At 51.1% G+C, this 11656-nt stretch overlaps 3 non-coding genes across 3 annotated transcripts; all 3 read left to right on the top strand.

Annotated features, from left to right (window-relative positions):
• The first annotated feature begins 5917 nt into the window (after positions 1-5917).
• TRNAK-CUU lies at positions 5918-5990 on the top strand. The gene has a single exon. It is a non-coding gene; the product is annotated as a tRNA-Lys (tRNA).
• Positions 5991-6639: 649 nt separating this feature from the next.
• Positions 6640-6711, top strand: TRNAE-UUC. Its single transcript has one exon. It is a non-coding gene; the product is annotated as a tRNA-Glu (tRNA).
• A 4227-nt stretch (positions 6712-10938) lies between these two features.
• TRNAL-CAA lies at positions 10939-11047 on the top strand. The gene is made up of 2 exons: positions 10939-10976; positions 11002-11047. It is a non-coding gene; the product is annotated as a tRNA-Leu (tRNA).
• The last annotated feature ends 609 nt before the right edge of the window (positions 11048-11656 follow it).

Below are 11656 nucleotides of genomic sequence, written 5' to 3'. Positions count from 1 at the left end.
GCCACAGATTAGAACTGACCAGCAGAGTTTACAGCTGGAGCCTGGGACGCTCCTGAACAAACTGGGCACGAAGCCTCTCGCGTGGGATCCTCGCTGTGCAGCAGGAGGCGGAGGGAAGCTGATTGTCAGGGCTCAGGGCTGCTCCCTGCCAGGCTGAGCCAGTGTCTGTGCTAAGCTCGGCATCAATCAGGTGATTCTGGGAAGTTCGGGGTCCCCAGGCTCCAACAGGAGGGTGAAGCAGGTCACCCCTGGAGCAGGTTAAAGCTGCAGGGTGACAGTGGGGTTGCTGCCCCTGTGAACAGCTGCTGTAGCACCGCCTGGGCAGGACAGGGAGAGCCAGTTATACCCCCCCCCCCAGCCTGTATCGGGGGATGGGAGCACTCACACCCTGGGGACCTGCTGGGGGGGAGAGTGGCACCCACACACCCAGGATCTTGTAGGGGGGGACAAGGGCATCCACACTCCGGGATCCTCTGCAGAGGGACGGACACCCACACATCCAGGATTCTGTAGGGGGGGGCAGAGGTACCCGGACACCTGGGCGGGGGATGGGGGGCACCGAAACATCCGGGATCTTACCTGGGAGGACAGCGGCGCCTGCAGCTCGACATGAGATGGGGGCGGGGGAGAAGGAGCATTTCCGAGTTCCAGGCTGTCCCCGTCTGGCCAAGGCACAGAGCTCACAAGCAGAGTTTAAAGCTCCAGCTGCCAGTCTGTAAAACAAGCAGGGCCCCATGGCTGGTGCCTGTGATCCCAGCGCCTGGGGAGGCTGAGGCCAGCGGATCGCTTGAGCTCAGTAGTTCAGGGCTACAGGGGGCTGTGCCGATCGGGTGTCCGCACTAAGCTCGGCATCAATATGGTGATCCTGGGGAAGCTTGGGGTCCCCAGGTTGCCTAAGGAGGGGTGAACCGGCCCAGGTCGGAAACGGAGCAGGTCAAAACTCCCGTGCCGATCAGTAGTGGGGTCGCGCCTGTGAATAGCCCCTGCAGCGTAGCCTGGGCAAGACAGTGAGACACGGTCTCTTTTTATACAGACACCCCCCGCAGAGCCTGCAGGGGGGGATGGGAGCACCCACACGCTGGGGATTCTGACTTGGGGGGAGGGACACCCCCCTGCAACACGGATCTTGAAAAGGGGAACAGAGACACCCACAGCTCCCGGATGGGGGCAGGCAGGGGAAACCACACACGGGAGCTAGTTCATGGGGTGGGGGACAGAGACACCCACCGGAGATCCTGGATGGAAGCACCCACATGATGGGGATCTTGAACTGGGAGCAGGGAAGCACCATGTACCAGGGGTTCTGAAGGGGGAACAGGGACACCCACACACCAGGTGTCTTGCAGCAAGAGCTGCGGTCTTCATTTACACCTGGCAGTGATGGGGAATTAACCACGTCCCTTGCAGAGCTTGTTCCACTAGATGATTAGCCTCATTGCCAGGGCGGCTTTAGGAAGTGCGGGGCCCAATTTGAACAGTTTCGATGGGGCCCCGGCAGGGACGACTAAAACAAAAAAACCCTTAAAAAAAACCCTTTCATTTCTTCCATGTATTATTTACTTTCCATGACTATATAGATAATAACAAAATTATCTATTACATACATTGCATCATATATTAATTAGCTGATTTGCACTTTCATATCAGGAAAATAATTTGTTTTGATAGTTGTACAACTGATTTTCCTCACTAATGTTTATTTTATTAAAATTTTATAAAATATTTCCTTATTAATATAAAATTGCCCCCTGTTCCCCCCCCCAGCGCCGCCCGGCCCCGTGGAAACAAACCCTCCTTCCCCAGCTCCGCCCCGTCGAAACAAGGTTCGGGGGTGGGGGCAGGAAGAAACGGCACATGGGGTGACCAGATCACAGCAGTAAACTAGAACCTGCCCCCTCCCTGCTCAGCCCCACCATCACACCCCTCTTCACCCCCGAACCCCCCGGTGGCTTGCTGCGTCCCTCCGAGGCAGTCCCCACCCACCACTCGCCTCCTTCTCCCTCGCCTGCCAGAAACCCCCATGCCCACCCATAGGCGGCAGGTTTGTATAATTTTTGGTGGGGCCCAAAATGGTGGTCTCCCCCCCCCGCTCTCACCCTGTAAGCCGATATAAAATGAAGCTACAACGCGTCAGCGCCACAAGATTACAAGGGTCAATTAAAAGTGGAAAGTCAGAAGCAGCACTTGCCTACTTCAATATACAGTATTATATTTTGTTGCACCTGTTGTGATGAAGTGGGAATGTTCTTAATGTTTTCTCTGAATACTGTGTGGGTGCCTCAGTTTCCCCTGCAAGATGCCAACTGAAGGTGTTGGGGACAAAGAGATCAGGTGGCCTCCTTGTCCGGAAGAGACCCAGAGGCCAGAGGAGGGAGTGTCAGTTTGGAGGTGGCTGGGGAAATGGGGAGAGACCCAGAACTTGGTTCTGGGCTCCCCACCCCACAAGATGGGCCTGACTGAGGGGTCCTGTTTTCTGTACCAACAAGCTCTGTTTAAACTGTGTTCCCGTCATCTAATAAACCTTCTGTTTTACTGTCTGGCTGAGAGTCACGTCTGACTGCGGAGTTGGGGGTGCAGGGACCTCTGGTTGCCCCAGGACCTGCCTGGGCAGACTCGCTGCGTAAGGCGCACAGTGTGGAAGGGCTGAATGCTCCGAGGTCAGACCCAGGAAGGTGTAAGCTTCTTGCCCTGCAGACAGTCTGCTCCGAGAGAGGAGGCTCCCCCAGAGTCCTGACTGGCTTTGTATGGAGTTGTTCCAAAGCATCCCAGCATCCCCTTCCACACCATGCGCTTCCCGGAAGTCCGCACAGGCACTGACACTCCCTCCTCTGGCCTTTGTCTCTTTTCCAGGCATTAGGAGGCCACCTGATCTCTTTGTTCTCCAACTCCTTCAGTTGGCACCTTGCAGGAGAGTGGCCCAGGCCATCAGTTACCAGGAGTCAGGGTTGCGGCCATTCTCTGTGCAGACAGCTCACACTGTCCCTCTAGGGCTCTGCAACAATCACACCCCCTTATCCCACCATCTAGATCCTTGAGAAATGCACAGGGGAAACTGAGGCACCCACACAGTATTCAGAGAAGAACATTCCCACTTTGTAACACCTGTATACGACTAGTTATATACTTTAAAGGGGTGTAAAATAGTCAAGTATCATGCTAAACAAAATGATACTCCAAACTGACCACCAAATTTAAGTTGCACGTTTTTCCCCTCAGGTGAGGGCTCTGGGGTTGGGCTGTGGATGAGGGGTTCACAGTGCAGGAGGGTGCTCAGGGCTGGGGTGCTGGGGGTGCAGGGACTGGGGTGGGGCAGGGCTGGGGATAAGGAACTTGGGATGCAGACAGGCTGCCCCAGGGCTATGGCCAGAGAGGACTCCCGCCCCGCCCCCGTTACCGGCAGCCACAAGCTCCAGGGGAGGGACCCCTCCTCCCCCCACTCCCCGCAGCACACTCACTCTGCACCACAGTCACTGCACATGCTCCTAGGGACTCTCTCAGGTCCAGAAAGCCCACTCGCCTCCCCTGTGGTGGGTACCGGGTGTCACGGAGTCCCTGGGCGCTGCTCTGGAACTGCTCCCCACCAAGCCAGGCAGGACTTTGGGGAGCCTCCTCTCCCTCGGAGCAGACTGTCTGCAGGGCAAACACTCACAGAAGCCCCAGCAGCTGCTAAGGTGAGTGATGTCCGTCTCCTGGCCGGAAGTCCCCTTCGTGTCTCCTCCAGGTAGCGGGAGGGGAGGGCTGCCAAAAACGGCAGGGTCCCCTCCCCTCCTGAGGTGCTACAGCAGCTAGCACTGTTCTTATGCTGTAGCCCTTAGGCGGCGGCAGCAGCAGCAGCAAGGGAGAGAGACGCGCGCTGCGCACTCTTTATGTTCAGGCAGGGAAGCTCCGGGGTGGAGGGGGGGAAGCTGCAGCCCTGGCGGTGGCGGCGGGGGGGGGGTGTGAGAGGCGGGGGCGGGGGCGGGGTGCTCCAAGCAGGGGAGAAACCTAGCTCCAAATATTGGTGGAGCAGAGCCCCTGACTGTGAATATTCCTGGGGCTAAAGCCCCAGGAGTCCATATAAGTTGGCGCCCATGTGGAGGTCCTCACCTAACCATCTCTCTCTCTCTCTCCCCCACTCCTAGTTGGTGGAGGACAGGGCCCAACAGCTCGGCTTCCTCCATGCTGTCCCACGTCTGTGCTTCTTGGCACAGCAGCAGGGGCTGGACACTCTGGAGCCCCAGGTCTCCAAAGCAGCCCTCATGGAGAGCATTGCGGTGAGTAGGACCCCGTGTCTGGCCCCTGGGTCGAGGAACCCAGAAATGGGAGGAAAAGTTGGTGGGGCCAGAGGGGGAAGCAGAGGACAGTGGTTCCTGGGGCTGAGGGCTGGGGAGCAGGAAAGGGAGAGCTTCTGACACCGATCGGGAGCTGGCAGTGGGGGAGTTGTAAGGCCGTGTCTGCATCAGTCTATGAGCATTGGTATTTTCTTGAAATTTGTCAGACCAACCTAACTAACACCTAACCCACATTTGAACCTCTTTTCACACTCTTGCTCATTCTCAAGGTCTGTTTGCCTCCAGACAGATCCGTTGTCTTTCAGAACAACCTTGCTCTTTCTGTCTGTTTCACTCACTGAGGTGTCGGAGTAAACACTCCCCTTCACTCTATTCTCAGACAAACACTAATATTAACTGTTTGCTACTGATTTGTGGAGTGGAAGATGCCATTTCTGGGGGATTGTTCCCAAGTTGCAATACTTTGTGTTCAAACATCTCCCAGCTTCCTTGGTGAAAAATAACACCAGGTTTCTTTGCAATATACAAGAAAGAAGGAGTTCTTCTTTGAGTGATTGCTCATATGCATTCCAGTTAGGTGTGCGCACGCCGTGTGCACGTTCGTCGGAAGATTTTTACCCTAGCAACACTCGGTGGGTTGGCTGGGCGCCCCCTGGAGTGGCGCCGCTATAGTGCCAGATATATACCCCTGCTGACCCACCCGCCCCTCAGTTCCTTCTTACTACCCGTGTCGGTCGTTGGAACAGTGGAGCACGGCTTAGCTGACCTCCACTTCCCTAGCTACTCGTAGTTTCTCTCATTAATTCTTGTATATATAGTTCAGATTTATATAGTTGTAGTTAACTTTATTCGTTTGTAGTATAGTTAGTGTATATAGTTCATACTATATATATGAATGGGTCACAAACTTTGCCCAACCGAAGGCACTGAAACAAACTCAAATGATGCTTCAGCTTCCTCCCTCAGCATCACAAGACCAACACAAAGTAAACTCCCGAGGAACGGGCCTCTGAGCATTGCCAGGTTGTGAGTTCCGTGCCCTCAGGAAGCAACCAAAATGCTCGAACACCCACCCGCTTCTCTTGGACCGCTGGCAACATGGTGTTTGCACAGGAGCTGCAAGCCCGTCTTTCCTGTCTTTGTCTATCCCGGCCCCTTCCCCCGAAATGCTTTCATCGGATGCTGGAGGGACCTAAGGACCTGCAGGTTCCCGCACTCACCTCCTAAAGCAAACAGTCCTTCCCATCTCTGACATTCCTGGAGCCGCACATCCTTGGAGGAGTTTTACCCCAGCGGGTTCTGATTCCCTGCGAAAAGATGTGTCTGGTGGCCGGTGGGGAACTGTCTTCTCTGCCCCCTCTTTGGGCGCTGAGAAGCTTTTTCTGAGAAACAGCACCTCCTCCTGGTGGGAGAATCCTAAATTCCACCCTCCAACCCAGGTTTCTCTGAGCAGCTGCTAGATGAACCCCACTTCTCTGGTCTAGACACCAGCATCTAACTAGCCTTGGAACAGGCCCTGTTTGCTAGCTGGAGAGCGAAGGAACCAGGAAAGAAGGCAAATGTCAGGAAACGAATCTCAGCACGCAAAGAAACTTCCTTCGCTCTTCTTTTGCACTGTTTGTGCCTTTGCGACCCCTTGAGGCCTAGCCTGACTAGCTCAGTCAGTAGAGCATAAGGCGCTTAATCTCAGGGTCGTGGGTTCGAGCCCCACGTTGGGCATTTGATCTTGCACTCTATGACATCACTCTCTCCCTTAGAGTCTCAGAGCATAACAGAATCCACTCTTTGTCCTCTCAACCAGCTGAGGCGGTCTAGGACCTTTAGTACATCATGAAGACAAGACACATTGACAATTCCATGGTCCTAAGAGAGTTGAGTCTCTTCTAGCCCAGGCAAGAGAGGGAAAAAATAACCTTTCAGAAGCTGATTGCCCCCCACCCCCTGAGCAGCCATCTAGAGCTTCTCTACTTATTTCTATATCTTCGCCAGCGCTCAGTAGTTGAGATAACTGCTTCTTTCTCAAATCCTCCACCAGCCCTCTTCATTGGGATGGAGATTGCTTAAGGCTGACGATTCCACCACATCTTATTCATCCCTCGTACATTTTTGTAAGCCCATGGAGAATAAAACAAGATAGCAACAAAACTGTTTTAAAAAAAAAAAGACGTGGCCTCAATGTATAACAATACTGGAAATTGTTTTAATATGTTTTCTGTTTCTTTTTCATATCAGTGCTAAAAATAGGAAGGGAACCGTAAGGAAACGAAGAGCTCAGAGCTTGTGTTAACCTCCTTTGAAGACGAACGAATGGCCTCAGTTGGACAGAAAGTAGGCCTAGAAAGTTATGCCCAACCCCCCAAATGTCATCTCCCTGGTGGTCTAGTGGTTAGGATTTGGCGCTTTCACCGCCACGGCCCGCGTTCGATTCCCGGTCAGGGAGTTACCTTCTTCAACAAAAGTCTACCTTGCTTTCCTCGCTTGGAGTTCAAGTGGAAGAATACAACTTCCTGGCCTCCTTCAGAATGCTTGGAAACTCTTTGGAGGCCATGGGGAAAGCAAAGCTTCCAACTACTACAATATGGCTCTCTGCCCCTTAAAGCCCAGCCTCTGCGCCCTTTTACACAAATACACTTACTTGTGCAAACAATTTAGTTTTTCCTTCTTACCGAGCCTAACCTAAATTAGAACAACATTGCACTTTGACCCAAGATCTTTTTCTTTTCTTTTCACTTTTCTTGGTGAAACCAAACCAAACCAAACAATCATTTTGGGTCCACCAAAATATTTCACTAAATATAATATTCATCCAAAAACCTTTCACCCAGCGCTATATACAAGTCTTTGGAAGTAACACCCCGGAGAAAGATCATTAAGCTTTTCCATTCCTAAAATCTAGCCGCTGAAGGCTTCTGAGCATGGGCTATGGGCCTTTCACCTCTAGGCCAGTGGTTACCCTCTTGCTCAGGTGGCTACTGATGAAAGGCAACGTGGTTTAGTGGCAGATCCATTTCAGCCTCCCTCTTCCAATGTCTACAGGAGGGTGTTTGTTTCGCATTGCATCTAAGCCTGGTCTACACTAAGCTCGGGGGTCGAACTAGGGTACGCGAATTCAGCTACGTGAATAACGTAGCTGAATTCGAACTACCCTAGTTCGACTTACTTACCGTCCAGACGCCGCGGAAGCAAACTCCGCGGCTCCAGGGTCGACTCCGGCAACTCCTCCTGCCGCGGTGGAGTACCAGAGTTCGAACTAGCGCTTCCGGGGTTCGAACTATCGCGTCTAGATCAGACGCGATAGTTCGAACTCCGAGCAGTCGAACTCGCCGCGTCGACCGTTCCGGTAAGTGTAAACGTGGCCTAAGAATCAAATCAATTCTCTTGAAACCTCAACCTGGAATCAAGGTGATTGTAGGTCAAGGAAGGAAGGTTTTGTTCATCCTGTTCTAGTAAATGCTCAAAGTTGCGATGCTTCTTGGAGCTTCCAGACACATTGGCCAGAATTTTCAGAAGGTCTCACACCCACCGCTAGGGCCAGATTTGCAGAAGAACTAGGCTCCCAGTTAGGCACTAAAATCTTTAGCCAGATTGTCAAAAAGGCTCAACCTATTTTTCCAAAAGATGAGTTATTTTGGAAAAAAGCTTGTAAAGATTGTGGGTGCTGGTTACTTGTCTATGTGGCCCACACTGCTGGAGTTGGAGGTTCACCATTGTTTTCTCAGAATGCGGTGTCCGTAGTCTGCCTCGGTTCTGGTGCCCATCTTTTATTCTCCTAATAAATCAGCAGGGAGACTAAAACAACATCGGACTCACAGGGCTCCCGGAAACCTGCCAATTTGGCTCACGGTGAAGGTGTATACAAATCATCTGTGCTGTAGAAGGGCTCTGGGAGTTGAAAGAGTTGTGAATTTAACCCTCTAGGTTTCGGGCCTAATCTGAAACTGTTTCAAAACCAATTCCTTAAATAGACCATAGTTTGAAGCATCAGCAATAGGCATCTTACTGAATATATCCAGAGCTTTCCCAGCCAATTTGGCAACCAAAGTTGTCATCTTCCCTTTCCCGAATAAGCACTTTGTCTGTCCTCCAGGCAACACGCTTAAAAATCACTACCAGTGTCTCAAAGCAATCAGCTGTGCACATATCCTGCTCGACTACGCCACTGTGATGGGTTCGGTCACAGAGATCCCCTTGGGACTGAAATTACTTCCGAGCCCGTTTTCCCTGCCAGCTTGGGACTCCAGAACCCTGCCTTGTTGAGCCAGACACCCTAGCCTGCTGCAACACAGACCCAGGCTCTGGGCCACACCCCAAAAGCTGCAGACTTTAACTCAAAACAGCTCAGCACCTGTCTCCAGCATCCAGCTCCCAGTGGGATCCAAAACCCCAAATAAATCCCTTGTACTCTCTATAAAGCTTATACAGGGTAAATTCCTAAATTCTTCACCCTCTAGATCACTGATAGAGAGAGATGCACAGCTGTTTGCTCCCCCAGGGATTAATCACTTCCTCTGGGTTTATTAATAAACAAAAGTCATTTTTATTAAGGTTAAAAAGTAGGAGTTAAGTGATTTCAAGTAATAACAGACAGAACAAAGGAAGTCACCAAGCAAACTAAAACAAAACACGCAAGCCTAAGCCTAATACATTAAGAAACTGATTCCAGGGAATAGCTCACCCTCAGAGGTGTTCCAATCAGCTTCTTTCACAGACTAGACTCCTGCCTAGTCTGGGCCCAATCCTTTCCCCTGCTTCGGTCTTTGTTACTTCCAGCAGACATCTTAGGTTTTCTCATGACTGGCAGGGGTTTTCTCATGACTGGCAGCCCCTTTGTCCTGCTTCACCCCCTTTTATAGCTTTGGCATAAGGCGGGAATCTTTTGTCTCTCCGGGTCCTCACCCTTCCTTCTAAACGGAAAAATACCAGATTTAAGATGGATTCCACTATCGTGGTCTCTGTAAGACCCCTACTTTCCATTCTTCCTGGGTTGGCCCACACGTACACAGGAAGGTTTGCAGGTCAATAAACCATTTACAACCAATTGTCAATGGGAGCCGTGAAGGTTTTAAACCGCCATTAGTGGCCCACACTTTGCACAATTACAATAGGACCTCAGAGTTAGACTTCATATTTCCAGCTTCAGAGACAAGAATGAGACATGCATACAAATAGGAGGCATATATTCAGTAGGTTAGAACCTTTGTTATGATACCTTACAAGAGACCTTTTGCATCAAGCATATTCCACTTACATCATACTCACACTTATAAGCATCTTTTCATAAAACGTATGGAGTGCAACGTCACCGGGTGTCCTACCTACCCTGCTTTCGCTGCTTCCTGATGGCACAGAATTGACAACAAAAGAGCCAGGCTAGGAGGCTTCTAAAACCGAGAGAGCTGTTCTATCGCGTCCACATCCTCTCAGGAGGTGACAAACCCCCTCTCTCCGTTTCCATCCCCCAAATCCTATCAGCTCAATGAGTTTTGTCCCTGGAAGAGCCTCGAGGGAGGCAGAAGAAGCAGAGAGGATTGCGTTGGGGGTAAATAAAACAGAGACGAGTTGTTCCTCTTGGGATTTTGGTGTGTTTCCCTGGTGATCCTGACGGAGGAACGGGAAGCATAATTCCATTTTTTTCAATGCCTCGGATTGGGTTCAGCTGGTGAACTCTCTGCTCTTGTTCTCACAGGGGAATGGAGACTGGACCGGTTTCCCAATTTGGACAGAAAGTGGCTTGCCAAAGCCGAGGAGAGCCTGCTTCCTGCCTGCACCGAGTTGACAAACTGGGGAAGCCAAAGCTGAGAGAGCCTGTAGACGAAGTCAGAGTGCTATCCGCTCACATGGAGGGGGAGCACAAGCCCTCCCTGGGTTTCTCTGCCCAAATTATAATCAGTTGAGTGATTTTCCTGGACGAGCCTCTAGGTAGGCCGAAGAAGAAGTGAAGAGGGTTGCGATGGGGTAAATGAAAGCCGAGGACTCTTCCTCTTGAGATGTCTTTGTCTTGCTCTTGTGATTCTGATGGATGAACCTAAAGCGTCATTTGAGCGTGTTTCAGTGCTTTTCCTCGGGCTCAGGTTGTGATGCTGAGCACAGGGGTTCCTTCACTCTCTCTGCTTGGACCCTCTGTACTGGGGAACGGACCAGCTTTCAAAACAGCCTAGTGGAGCTGAACAAAAACAGCAATAAACATCCAGGTTCACCCTAGATTAATCTTTTGTCCCCAATTTTCTTGGGGAAACAAAACAAAAACATGGTTTTCTTAAGAACTCAACACCCATTCAGGCTCCAAACTCTTTTGCAAGATTTCCAGAAGGGCTCAACACCCTGAGTGCTGAGCTAGTTTGGGAAAAAAACCCAAACAAGGCCGGTACCGATTGTGAGTGCTGGCTGCTTGACTCTGTGGCCCACCGTGTGGGCGTTTGAGGTTCTCATTAAGCTAAGTGTCTCTATTCTGCCTCTGTCCTAGTGTCCATCTAATAAGTGAGGGGGGAGATTAGAACACCTCAGAAGGCACAGGGTTGTAGGAAACCTGAAACTTTAGATGAGGGTGATGGTGTCTAAAAACCAGATGTGATGTAGGTGTTGAACGAGAGATGCTGTCTTGGCCTCCTTGAGCGGCTCATACAATATTGAAGAAAAGGAGGGTTGAGAGAGCTGCTTTTGTCCCAGCGTCAGGATGGCCGAGTGGTCTAAGGCGCCAGACTCAAGGCTCTGTCTTTCCCACAACTGGGGCTTCTGGTCTCCTGCAGGAGGCGTGGGTTCAAATCCCACTCCTGACACAACCTCTTGATTCCACCTCAAGAGGTGGCCTGGTTTCAATTGCCCTTGTAACATATTGGAAGAGCCCTTGTTTAGGAGCTTTCCTAGAGTAGCGGCAAGAGAAGTTAGAGGGAATCGTAAATACCTTCGGAATCCATGCGCTCAAGGCACCTAGTTGGGTAAATTCCAGTTTATTCCCCACCAGAAAGTTGGCATTGCTTGATCTTGGGCAGGTATGGATGTCAAACATATACAGGTGGAGGAAGAAGGGAGCAGTACAGTAGACACTGATAAAGGGAAGGTAAGACTCTTAGGCCTGGTCTACACTAGGACTTTAAATCGAATTTAGCAGCATTAATTTGAATTAACCGCTCAAACCGTCCACACCAGGAAGCCGTTTAATTCGACCTAGAGGGCTCTTTAGTTCGAATTCGGTACTCCACCCCGACGAGGGGAGTAGCGCTAAATTCGACATGGCTATCTCGAATTAGGCTATGTGTGGATGCAAATCGAACTTAGTAGCTCCGGGAGCTATCCCACAGTGCACCACTCTGTTGACTCTCTGGACAGCAGTCGAAGCTTGGATTCTCTGACCAGCCACACAGGAAACGACCCGGGAAAATTTGAAT

This window comes from Mauremys mutica, unplaced genomic scaffold (assembly GCF_020497125.1).
Source record: "Mauremys mutica isolate MM-2020 ecotype Southern unplaced genomic scaffold, ASM2049712v1 Super-Scaffold_100201, whole genome shotgun sequence".
Taxonomy (NCBI): Eukaryota; Metazoa; Chordata; order Testudines; family Geoemydidae; genus Mauremys; species Mauremys mutica.
The sequence above is the reverse complement of the archived record's forward strand: the minus strand, read 5'-3'. Positions and strand labels throughout refer to the sequence as shown.